This window comes from Epinephelus moara, chromosome 20, assembly GCF_006386435.1.
Source record: "Epinephelus moara isolate mb chromosome 20, YSFRI_EMoa_1.0, whole genome shotgun sequence".
NCBI classification, from domain to species: domain Eukaryota; kingdom Metazoa; phylum Chordata; class Actinopteri; order Perciformes; family Serranidae; genus Epinephelus; species Epinephelus moara.
In genome coordinates, this window is record NC_065525.1 from 31763729 (window position 1) to 31777141 (window position 13413).

Genomic DNA, 13413 nt, shown 5'->3' on the forward strand with positions numbered 1-13413 from the left:
GTGCTAAAACGGAATCGGTAATCCTGCTGCCATCGTGGCATGTGAAGAGCTCATGAATCTTTCTTGCAGGACACATTATATTTCATTCAACACTGTCTGGGATGTCCGTGTGCAAAACGGGAACAAAGGCGAGGGGTAAAGGCATGAGGCTTGAATTTGAGGCTGCTTTCTAAAACTATACAGGGAGGCTGCGGCGTTGAAGGTCGCTACTTGGTTCCTTTTTAGGGCTCAAGACATGAAAGTTGAGAATGTATGTTTGTTACGTTGCAGAGCAGCCACCATTTTGATTTACTATTTGCTTACAGAACACACTGTTTCTCACAGGAGACGGATTATAACCTCAAGAAAAGATTCCAGCTCTGTCTCACGTTCTGAAGAACATTGGCTACGTCTGAAATTCCAAACCAGCATGTGATGCTAGAACAGTATGTGAGATTTTATAGTAGTATGACACCAACACTATGTGAATTACACACTATTTCTGGTGAAATATTACGATGTGCAAACACTGGACACTACGCCAGCATAACATGCAATGCGGTCAACGAGAACATTTATAACAGACAGTAATCTACACAGCTCTGTCACATCAATAACGTTTCAATGTAAGTGTCAGTGTAGGGTTTCACTTTGCTAGATGGCATGTGCCACTGAACAACTTTTACAGTCTCTAGGTCTCTTTATACATCCATAGTCGCTGTTGCGATGCTTGTTAAGTTTTCTGCTCCAGCATTGCAGTGCGATGCTGTTTACAAAAACAATGGAAGCTTGACCTCTTTGACTGGTGATCATTTTTTACATTTCACACAGAGGTAGACAAATTCACACTTACTTGGTCCACGTGTACCCCCAGAGCGCTTAGGTGAGGTTTTAAAATAATTAGCAACCAGACCATAAGCAGCAAGAGACACAGAGCCAAACAAGAGTGAATCTGCGGTTGGCTTTTATTTTCACTTTTGCTGGCAAGTGTGTTTATAACCACTGGCCTACAATCCTGTATAGTTTACCCTTAAATACATGCCCGATCGCTATAAGCTAAAAGAAATCTCCCAAACATAAAGAAAGAACGGCACTGTTGTTGTAGCCTATTGCAAGGCAGCGAGTTAAGTGGACTATACAATAAAATTAAATGTATTTTGTCATGACCTAACCACTATGTTCGGATGTTTACTAAAGAAAAATATACCTGCACAGAGGTTGGATTTCTGCTTCATTATTATCATCTTTGTTTTCTTAAGAATATGTTTCGCTTTAACAAGAGAAGAGGTTTTGACGATGAGGACTAGTTTGGGAAACGTTAACTCTCTGTCAGGTAATGAGTTTGGCTGGAGCTGCTTGACTCTTTCCCAAATCTCAAGAGCAGGACACAGAGCCACTAACAATAGCCTATACTTGAAAATGGTACGTGTTAGTCTTTAAAGGGGCTTTATCTAACATAATTTGAACCCCATAAAACAATGCAAGTAGTTAACGTTGTGTTCTCGACCTGGGCAGTAAATCCACACTGTACTGTTGATAGTGAGCTTGTTAGCTTAACTCCCCAGGGCAGATAATCATGCAGTTTAATACGTTCCTTACAATTTTGCTGTTGTTTTTGGATTGAAGAAAGATGCAACACTCCTGATCCTCATTCTGATTTTTACTCTTACGCCGAAACACACCAAGCAGCAGCCAAGTGCGGCCTGCAATGAGCTGCTATGCAATGTCTGTGGTGAGCTGCAGCGACTCGGCCAAAGTTGGGGATAGATTAACTTTAAGCAGCAAATTGCGGCTGAGAACACCCACAGCCAATCAATAAATACATTCCTGTGACTCCTGTGACTCCTGTGACATGTTGACCTACGATACAAAACATTTCTTCCCGCCTGAATCACATAAACACGCTTTTGGCTGCAGAATAATGCCTCTGTAGTCGCACTTCCCCACTGCTTGGTGTGCTTGCGGCATTAGCCTTATGCACACCACTTCATCATCATGAGAAGAAATGCAAAGCTTCTTGATGGCAGCATTTTACAATTAGTTCAAAAGCTGCTTCAAACACAGAGACATGATAAATTAAGGTGTTTATTTAATGTATTACGTTTAATGTATTACATTGCGGAGCCTCTCTGTTCCTCGTAAAATGCATCTATTCCTCCACTAAATCCTCCTCTCGAAGCTCAACATTACAGGCACTGAATGGATGGCTGATGGTGTACTTTAAAATAATATGAGTGTATTTGAATATAAGTGTACTCTATTATAGAATTAGAACATCTCCAGATGCCAAATTGAGGCTGGAGAGCTTTGTTAGGAGCTATAGTGTGGTGAAAGCTTCTCATTGGCTTTTATGCAGGCCTATTGAAGTGGTTTTGTCTGTGTTTGAGGAGCACTACCACCAGACAGGCTGGATAGAGTGCCCCTCTTGCTACGCTAATAGACTAGCATATTTGAGTGTGATTGAAGCACACACACACACACACACACACACACACACACACACACACACACACACACACACAATCAAACAAATGGCCTAATACAAAGCAATACCCAGAAACACACACATAGACACCGTGTCTGTAGCCCAGACAGGAAGGCATGCTCAACACAACACAGCATCACTTAGACTGGCTCTTAATTAGAGCAGGTAGACAGAGGGGTGGAGATGTTTTGGAGGGGAGGACGCTGTTTGGTTTGAGGGCCTTTTGAAGGATGAATAGCTGGACAATAGTGCGGCTTTCTTGTGGGTTAAATATGATCACACCCTGATGAAGAAAGAATGATTGATAATCACAGCAGAAGTTATTTTCATTGAGTCTCGGTGGTAGAGAGTGTACAACCAAATGTTTAATTAAGTGTCTAGGAATTTTCCATTTTTCTCTTGTCTGCAGACTGTATCCTCCTTTGACAGAGGAGGGCTGGTGTACATGTCTCCTGGGTACAAGAAACCAAAACCTATTATGTAGTAAGCGCAGAGAAAAAGTGGCTTTGAGGACCTTCAGAGACATGATTGATGTGCGTTAACCCCGTCAGATGCAGGGTTATGGATCAGTGCAAAACACGACATAAATCACTTCCAAATGGTCTCACCTACCACTGGTGCTCCCTCTAATGCCTCTATAAATGTAATGAATTTCTTTTTATCAGTCTGCGATTGTAAGTATTGTTATAAAAGCAGCAGAATTGCAGAAATGATCCTAGCATGTACTTGTTAAGGACAACAGTGCCCTCCTTAGCTCGTGTAAAGAAAGGCCACTGTCACAGTTTTTTGTCTTTGTATATCTCCTCAAAACACAAATTCCAACAGCAAAATATTTTGAATTCTGACAATAATGTCAGAACAAAACTGTCTGCATCAGGCCACTGCATTTGGCAGTTGTGTGTTGTTGACATTAGCTTTGTTTCCTTCATTGCCTAACAAATCTGCAGCTATATGTGTAAAAGTTACAATAATGATTTTCCAATCAAGAGTTCTATCTCTACTCTCTAATATGTGGAAAAGTAGAAAAAAAAAACAATGGTATCCCATCCCTTGGCCACAGACTGGACTTGAACATTTCAGGAAGAGGAAAAAATACAGAAATGACCACAAAGCAGGGCGTTAATATAGACAGTGCAAGCAGTGCAGTTGCACTGGGGCCCGTGAGGTGGGGGGGACCGTAGAGGGCGTGGGCCCTTATGAGTGATTGCCACCTTGAAAATATGCCTGTGTTCAAAGAAGAACTCTCATTGAATTACAAGCAGTGCCATTTGCTACATATGCCCTTGAGAAAGGAAAACCCATCTCCTTCATGTTTATTTTTCTTTCTCTGTAAAATAGTCAATAGCATCTATAACAAAATGATATGCTTATTCTATAACTGTAAATCAACTGTATATAAATCAACTATTCTTTAACTATAAATACACTTTTAAATTGTTGAATAAGATTAATAATTTTTTATTTTCTTTCTGTATTTTTTGTGATATGCAGATATGCAACGATGATTGCTGGGTAATATGTATGTTGATAGTATCCCATGTAAAGTCTCTGATCATGTGACAGGAGGATATGTGTGTGATGGCATGCACCAGGGTCTGTCATAATAGCGTGCACTGGGGCCCGTTGTAACCAACTTAACACCACTGCCACAAAGTATTGTTTTCACCAAATAAAGAAGTATTTAATTTAATTTAATTTCTTGTTGTTATGTTTTTGTTTTTATATGTATGTTGTGTTTATTTCAAGCACATTGAGCTATGCTTGTCATATGAAATGTGCTATACAAATAAATTTGACTTGACTTTACTTAATACATTATATATGGCTATTAATAAAGTAGTATTATTTTTATTTGCCAGAAGGTCAGTCACAGACAAACAAATAAGCTGGATGTGACAAGACGCCAAAGAGAACATTGGGGTTAATGCATTATTCTATTAGATAACACTTTCGATCAACAATTTTGACTTTTTTGAGGTGACTCTATCTTTGAGAAAGAGCATTCTGGCTCTGTGATTTTTTTGTAAGGTGCAGTGTGTAGGATTTAGTGGCATCTAGTAATGAGGACTGCAGATTGCAACCAGCTGAAACTTCTCCCGTATGCCAAGCGTGAACTCCTAGTTAGGATTCCATCACTATTCATTGATCAGGAGGTTTTTACCAGAAGCAGAATTATCTGAAAAGGTCCCTTCTTCTCCAACACAAACAAACCAATGATTTAAACCAGTAAAAACACTGTTTTTCCGATGCTTGTCATGGAGGGACTGCTAACTATGGTGGCCAATAGGTAAACAGAAATGGCCCTATCTTAAGCCAGTGTTTAGTTTGTCCATTTAGGGCCACTGTACAAACATGCCGGTGCAACATGGCGGATTCTGTGGATGAGGACCTGCCACGGTTCTTATTTTCAGGTGTTATGCAGTTAGGAAAACATCCTCATTATATTATACTTTCTGCCAATATATCTCCCTACACCCTGCACACTGGACCTTTAAGTTTGATGCATCGCCTCTAGTTTGAAAAACGTCTGGTCCTCTGCAGCAGGAAAACAATCGAGTATGGAAAAATGGACATAATCTATTCTGAGCTACCTTGACAAGAATTCCCTCGTGACCACTAACGTCTTTTTCATAAGCTCTGCAAACTTTTCCATTGAATAAATACAGCATGTCACTTCTTCACACACAAAACCCCCGAAATGTTAAAGCCACGAGAAAAAAAAAAGAAGTATTTTTTGGGGGGAGGATTTCTGTCGCTTGTATGGTCTATTGTCTGTGTCATCACATGACAGGGTGTGTGTGTGTGAGACTAACTGGGTTGTACTGTATATACACCTCACAGGCCTCTTGTTAGTGTGAAATGCATGCGAACAAAGGCGACATTCTGTTAAGAGGTTTAATATACCCTGGTGACGTGAGCCACAACAGTGTGTAAAAATCTCCAGAAAGCTCATTTGATTGGAGTGTTAAGCTGTTAAAAATAATTAGCTTTTTTCCCCCTCTCTCTTGTTATCCAGTGTCTTGCCTGCTAGTTTCACACACAAAAGACCGGCTGCAGCTCACAGCTATAGTCGAGTCTGGCCTTCGCCTCATTCATTCTAACTATATGCTGACATGGGGCAACATTTTCCAGGCTGCTTAACAGCCTCAAGTTTTACAATGGGAAAGTATTTTCCACAACGAAAACACTGCCACTGGTCGTAATGTGTGCATTTCCTAAATGACTGTCAGCAGGCTTTTATGACTATTTAGCTTTGTTCATTGTGGGAACCACAGCTTATGAACCAGAGTACTTTAACCTTAAGAAGAGCTGAGTAATGTGAGGTATCTTGCCTTATTGCATGGAGTCCTGACAGAGATCCCTGAGCAGATAATAATCCTTCAGTGTCTTCTCCCCAGTACCAGCCTTAATGTGTGATTCACACTGCAGTCTCACATTCACGGATCAAACAATGCAAGTCCATTTTTCACCACACCACATGTGCACACGGGCTTTTGGCACATACATGCGTACCCCAGGGGTCCGACACCAACCTCCCACCCCCTTCATACCTCCTCCAGTTGGACCATGTCTGTCTCTGACAGCATACCGCCCAGCCATGTGCGGTGAATAGGTGGTCAGCCCTGGACCAGGGGCTGCAGTCGGCCACACATCGCATGCAGCTGTTACAAAATGGACACTCTAGACATGTAACACAATACCTAAAAATGACCTCATTCAGTCTCAGCCAGTTAGAGTCAAAGCTGACACGATTTCTTTCAAAAGCGCTGGCAGCCAGGCTGACGGTACAGTTTATAATGCCTGTGAGGCAAAGTGCCAACGGCTTCTACCCCCAAACTACTGATAGCCCAGTTGGCAGGGGGAGATAACTGTGTAATCGTGTGTGGTTTTCATGGATTTTCAAGCAGACATGGTGCATCAAAAGATGAAACTGATACTGTTTAAGGCCAACTGTTCCACTATAGGATGGATGGGTGTGTGTTAGTAAGTGAGTGAGGGGTAGGAGGGAGTGGGAGTGTGTGTATGTGTGAGGTATACAAGGACTTGAGCTCGCTTAAACAACCGTCTCCTACTGCCACAACTTTCACTGGGAAAATCGTTTCAGAGCAGGAAGCTATATGGCTTCTGCTCTGTAAGGAAAATACAGAAAAGGCTGGAGTATTGACAAAGTGGAGCTAGTGCCCAATCATCAAATCACTTCAATCAATCAATCAGTGACACACACAAGAAAATATGTTCATGCAGACTAATACACAGTTTGCAGAACCCATTGACAGACTACAGGACTTCACAAACACCACAAAGGCAGTGATGTGTCACATGGGGGGGAACAAAAAAAAACCTAAAACAAAATGAAAGTATAGCCACTAAAAGGTATGTGTCTTAGGTTACAGTTGATGCATGAGCCTCCACAGAACACCATGGAGATAAGCCAGTCAGTGGTTGTGTGGTGCTTTGTCGCCATCTACTGGCCGGCTACAGAAATGCATTACCATGTTTACAGAGATCCTCACCATATTACCACAGTAGTTCAATGCCATTGACAGTAAATGTAGACGCTCCTGTTTTAATTTGTGAACTATAATGAAAAAGTTTATCTAAATTGTAAAGATATTCACTTTTCCAACAGAAGACTGTGATTATGCCTCAAAATTTTCAACCATATTTCATCAAAAATCATTAGACCTCTTGTAAATCACTGTTATTACTGGCGATGAAAATTCACCCCTGAAGTCTTCTTACAGAGGACATTTTGTCGTGTCACAGTAAGTAAAGCACAGGTGTAAATAATACAAATCAATTTACCTGCTTCGATGTCAGGGTGCTGGTAATGTCCTTCCTTGTTCACTGCACACTGTCAGAGCTTACTGGGACACTTGAATAAACTGGAGCCATCGTTAATGTTATAAGTAACACCTGTGCTGGTCCTACGATGATCAAGTCTGTGTGTCTGCTGTGTAAAAGGCCTGTACTCCAAGGCAGTGTAAAAATAGAAGGTTAACATACATAGAATAACAGCACCAGCACACACACTGAAAAATATTATTCTTAATACAGCCAGTAAGGATGAAATGCAGCAAATACAATGTTTTAGAGAGGAAATACACGTCAATCACTGCTCAGTGGTTTCATTAGTCAGCACTATTCTTTGCAGTCGTGTACTGTACATGGTGAAAGCATTCTAGAAAACAATCTGAAGAAGCCTGGTGCTAATCCTTGATGTTCTGTAAGCAGCAGGACCCCTATCATAAACTATACTTTTATGCTCTTGATGGTGAGCTAATGCTGCTAACAAATAACTTCCGCCTGTCTTTTTTCAACATGATTGTAGTGCACTTAGATGCACTTTTGTGCTGACAGTCATTATACTTTCTGCCTGTCATGCCATGGACTGAAATACCAGTAACAAGGATTACAGGCCTCAGTACACACTCTAATATTTATTTCTCACAATTACTAAAGGGGTATTTTGGCGTCATGATGGGCGAACAGCAAAATAACAAAAATATGGGACTAAATGAATCAAACTTAAATGACGTACTCAATCAAATATGAAGCCAAAGACAAATTTCTATGCTACGACAACTAGCAACAAGATCAAATAAAAATACTAACAACCCCTGCAGATCTTTGGGCTGCTGAAGATACTTGCATGATACTGTTTATGTTTTACAAAGGTTTAGACAAGGCAGGCTGTCTGCTCACCTGCAGCCCATTAGCCAGCAGGTTAACCAGAGAGAGGCAGAGAGAGATCCATAAGCACATAGAGTAGGTTAGAGCAGTAGAGCACATATATATATATATATATATACACAAATACATACAAATACAGTGTTGTTATATAACCTCGAGATCGTAACTTGTACAAAGGCTCCAAAGTTAGCCGGCCAGGAAGAATCTAATGCACCTGCACTTAACAGGAAAATCTGTATGGACCTATCTGCAGAGCATGTGCACTTTACAATCCTCAGCATAGTTATTATAATTCTATGTATTTTTTTTAATCTATCTATCTCTATTAGAAATAAGATTACTGAAACAGAGGCGAGAATGGGCTTTGGGAAATTCAGCAAAACTGAATAAAGCTAAAGCAAAGCAGATTAAAAGCTTACTCCTTTCTCCCCCTCTTTCAGTAAATGGCATTTTACCTTCTCAGCTTCACCTTACTGGAACCTACACCTGCACAGGTGAAGTATAGGGTGAGTTCAAGCTTTAAAATCAAACACTGATGTAAGGTTTTTCAGTTACTGCAGCACCCAGCCTCTCCCTGCTACGAAGGATATCCCTGACTGTACCGCTGATCTACAACATCCCAGGCAGGTTACCTACTGCAGGGTGCACCCCTTTAAACAGATCATAATCCTGTGAAACAACATAAAACAAACACATTAAACCAAGTCGTGATTAACAGTTTATTAGATAAACTTAAACATTCGACTGACATTGATAGTTAAACAGACAAAAACACTATTAATGTTGAAACCTTTCAGAGTAACATAATGTAGCCCATCACAGCTGCCTCCTGCAGGGACTGTAGGATCTTGTTTCAGACAGTAGGGGTCACTGTTTGCTCAGTTTACGGAAATCAATGTTGCAGAAATATCACAGCAGTGAGAGGTGATGAATGTTAATCACTTAGCCTTTTATGCTTGTATTTAAAGTGTCAGATATGGTTGTAATTTTGGAGCTGCTTCACAGACATTAAATGGGAATGAGCTTAATCCTGTTGTAGTGTTCTCCCTTCTGAAACACAAAATGTCCCCATATATGTAAAATATTCCCCTGGTTGCCTTAAGCAAACTAGTTGTTCATGTTTACTTATATGCTTGGACTCTTTTAGACCATAGGAATGACACTTATGGATTTTGAAAATGGGTGTAGTTCCACGTTAAATAGCAAATGCTTAATGTCAGATATGATATTACATTATTGTTAACAACACAGAAAAACATTTGTGATACAGCACAGTTGCATTAAAAAAACATGCTAAACTTAAGCATCTCACAAAATGTAATCTCAAACTTAATTTGCCTCTGAGACTGGGTGCGTTGCTTCAAGTGTCAGTGCAGCCCAGGTGAAGAGTGATGTGTGGAAACGTGCTCTTTGGGGCAGGTTGCAGCTGCAGATTGCGTTGGAATGTCTGCGCTGTTACCTCAAAGCAGACTGTGCTTCATGGTAAACATCAATCATTAGTGTCTTTTATGAGGATTCTCTGCGCAGGTTTGTGTTTTTCAGCTCAGTCATTAAAGATGTCTGGTTTACGCTCACAGCAAACAGGCCAGGGAGACTTTTCCCCCAACTCGTCCATATAGCCCAGAGAGTCTGGAAGGACCTCAGCACAGCGTGGTTTCACTGGAAAACTGCTTTTGAGGGGAGTTGTTGTCGTGCTTCAGGACTCTTCCAAATCCTTAGATTAGATTTTAGGAACCGAGGCAGGCTCCTGGCATGAAATCAAAGCAGTTCTTGAGGGACCAAAGTATCTGTTTTCATTTAATGTACAAAGCTATCTCTGTGCAATGAGCCCTGGAAAAGTGGCTTGTATGTAAACAGTTTGCCTTTCGCTGAAGTACCTGCACCTTTATTACTGACTCATTTTGGTGACATAATTCCTCGAAAATGGTACTTTCCACCTCTTGGTAAAGTTTTCAAAGCTTTCTGGGAACTTACCTCACCCGTTGATTTGACATAACAATTTGATGAGTCATGGGTAGTTGACAGCTTCAGCTGTTTCCAGAACTCAAGAAAATGTGTACTTCAGTGAGAAATAGATTTAAAGGTATTTGCTGTGTTTATGTGTCTCTTAAGTGGAACCGAGCTCTAGAAAGTCGTGTTGTGGAAATGCAACCTGCACCACTAAGTGAATCCACATGGAGCCACAATCTGGCGAGCACAAACACCCAGCCAGCGCTGACCTGATGCCCTTCTTTCTTAACCAACTGGCCTCTTTGTGATGGAGATGAACTTTGCTATGGTGATAACACAGACATGAGTTTTTGCTCACATTATTAGTTTTAACTGATTTTGTTGTCTCTGCTTAACAAGTCCCCCTCCAATGAAAAAAAGTTTTTCTTATTCTAACATCACTTGGTTGTTTGACCTTCACTGTGCAGACTGATGTATGTGCAGCAGAAGTGATACTAGAAATTAGCTTTTTTTTCATCTGCCATAACGGGAACATTTCTCTGTGGTTACCTTTGACTATGCTTATAGTTTAAGACCTGTACGTACGAGCTTGATTTTGTGACATCACAACTAGTTTGGGAGCCAGATGTGGTCTAAGTGTAACATACACAAATGTGATGTGCAGAGTTGATGTCTCCAGTGACAACCTGCTTTAGCAGTGACGTACTGTAGATACATCTTGTGTGAAGAAGTTAAAATCGTGAAATAAATAAAATTTAGAATATTCATACAGATGTTGTTTAGGCGGCACGGTGGTGTGGTGGTTAGCACTGTCGCCTCACAGCAAGAGGGTTCCTGGTTCGATCCTTGGTGTGGGAGCTCTTCTGTGAGGAGTTTGTATGTTCCCCCCGTGTCAGCGTGGGTTGTCTCCGGGTGCTTCGGTTTCCTCCCACAGTCCAAAGACATGCAGGTTATTGGTGACTCTAAATTGTCTGTAGGTGTGACTGTGAGTGTGAATGGTTGTCTGTCTCTATGTGTCAGCCCTGTGATAGTCTGGCGACCCGTCCAGGGTGTACCCTGTCTCTTGCCCAATGTCAGCTGGGATAGGCTTCAGCCCCCCTGCGACTCTCAAGAGGATAAGTGGTTAGAAAGTGGATGGATGGATGTTGTTTAATGACACAGAAACATTTTTAATTTGCCTTTAGTGTTCATTTTTCAGGAGGTTTTTTTCTACCAGGAGCTGAATTATCCACAGAGGACTTTACTTCTCTGGAACAAATGGAGCAAGTGATTAAAACCATAAAAACACTAAACAGAGCAGTGTCATGTTACAAATCAATATGCCTCAGCAAGTCGCAGACAGGCCGTTAGCCCAGCACCTGCTAATGTGTGCTCACCTTTTCTCTCTGATAACTTAAGATCAAGACGTTCAGGAGGTTTTACCAAAACAAACAGGCCCGGTGATTTAAACCAGTAACAACACTAAATTTTTTCTGCAAACTGCTGTGGCCAGTGCACATGCACAAATGCAAATGGCCCTATCTAGAGCCAGTGTTTGGTTTGTCTGTTCTGGGCTACTGTAGAAACATGGCGGACTCTCTGAAAGAGGACCCACTCCCTATGTAGATATAAACAGCTCATTCTAAGGTAACAAAAACACAACAATTCTTATTTTCAGGTGATTATACACTAAAGAAATCACATTTTTAATATTATATTCCATTTCTGCCACTATATCCCCCTAAATCCTAAACACTGGATCTTTAAGTTGTCTTAAAACATACTTCTATCAGAAAGCATATCCTCATTTTATCTGAGCTGCCTGTATATTTTGTTTAATCTTTTGCCTATTGTTACATATGTGTCCTTCTTGTTTTTTAACATTGACTTTTTATCTATTTTTTTCTCTTGATGACAATTTATGACATTTTAGTTTGTGTAACGCTCTGTGTATTATGTGTTTAAGCTGTTTGTGCTTTGAATGTGTTCAGTTTTACTGTAAAGCACTTTGTATCTGTGTTTTAAAAGGTGCTATATAAAATAAAGGTTATTGTTATTACTATCAGCATTGATATTAATAGTAATGTTGTCTTATAATTTTAGAATCAACTGGTTTAAGGACCCAAAATGCAGAACTCGGAGACAAAATTGAAAGGACTGGTACAATTTATCGTACAGAAAAATGAAACTAAACTTGATGGAGGAGCGGGCAGGCAGGTCTTTAGATGAGTCCTCGAAAAACACAAAACAGATTTCCAGGGCGTGGCCGACAGACAGAGGGAATGAACTGGTGTCTAGGGTCAGCAAAATCCCAAAAACATTTCAAAAAGAGCAAAAGGGGTCAAGAGCTCAAGTACTGTGTTGGTAAATGGACAATCTGACGAAGACTGAAGTGAAGAACCAGGGTTTATAAGCAGCAGGAATCAGGTGTGGTAATGAGCCAGATTGATCTCAGGTGTGCTTGATATGTGGAGGGAAAACTCAGGTAGGAGGAGGGTGACCAGATAGACAAGAGACACAGGGAAGGGGAAAACCACATGAGGGGAGAGAGGCATACTGCCAGATCTAACATGTTGAGCGATTTCACAGAAAAGAGAGAAAAAAAACAGCTTCATGGTGTTGCTGGAGGAAAAGTCAGGGGATCACGTCTGGGGCAGTGGTCCCCAAGTGGTGGGTCGCGGTCGAAAATTGGGTCGCAGGTCCATTTTGAATGGACCGCAAGTGACTCGCAAACATGTCAAGTTTGTAAAAAACACTATGTTTTAAAGTACAGTGAATTTTTGGCAGAAAACTTTTATTTTGAAGACCCATTTCCTGCTGTAGAGTGAGGGACTAATGGACAGCTACTTAGAGACAGCAAACTAGCTTGACGACATGGGCAAACACAGTTATAACACTGAATATAATAAACTGTGTGGCCCTTGAACTAATGACTAAGGAGAAATCTGGACCCTGTGGCTGAACCAGTTGGAAACCACTGCTCTGGGGAACATGACTGTACTGAATGTCATGGAAATCCATCAAACAGTTGTTGAGATATTTCACTTTCAACTTTCACTGATGCTAGTCCATACCCATTGAGTGCACAGGTGCCCACGTACAGTTTCACATGGTGTTGTGTTTCTGTGAATTTGATAGTACGATTGCTTTATTGAAAGTACAGTAGTACCATTGCCAATAGTGGGATAGTTAGTGGGCTAAAACTGTACATTAGTAGTTGAGGTAAAAACATTGGGCCACAGGGGGAGCCACAGCGATCGGTCGCATTTTAGCCATTTTTAAGCATTTTTCTGTTGTTATAGCGCCACCCAGTTGCCAATTAGAGT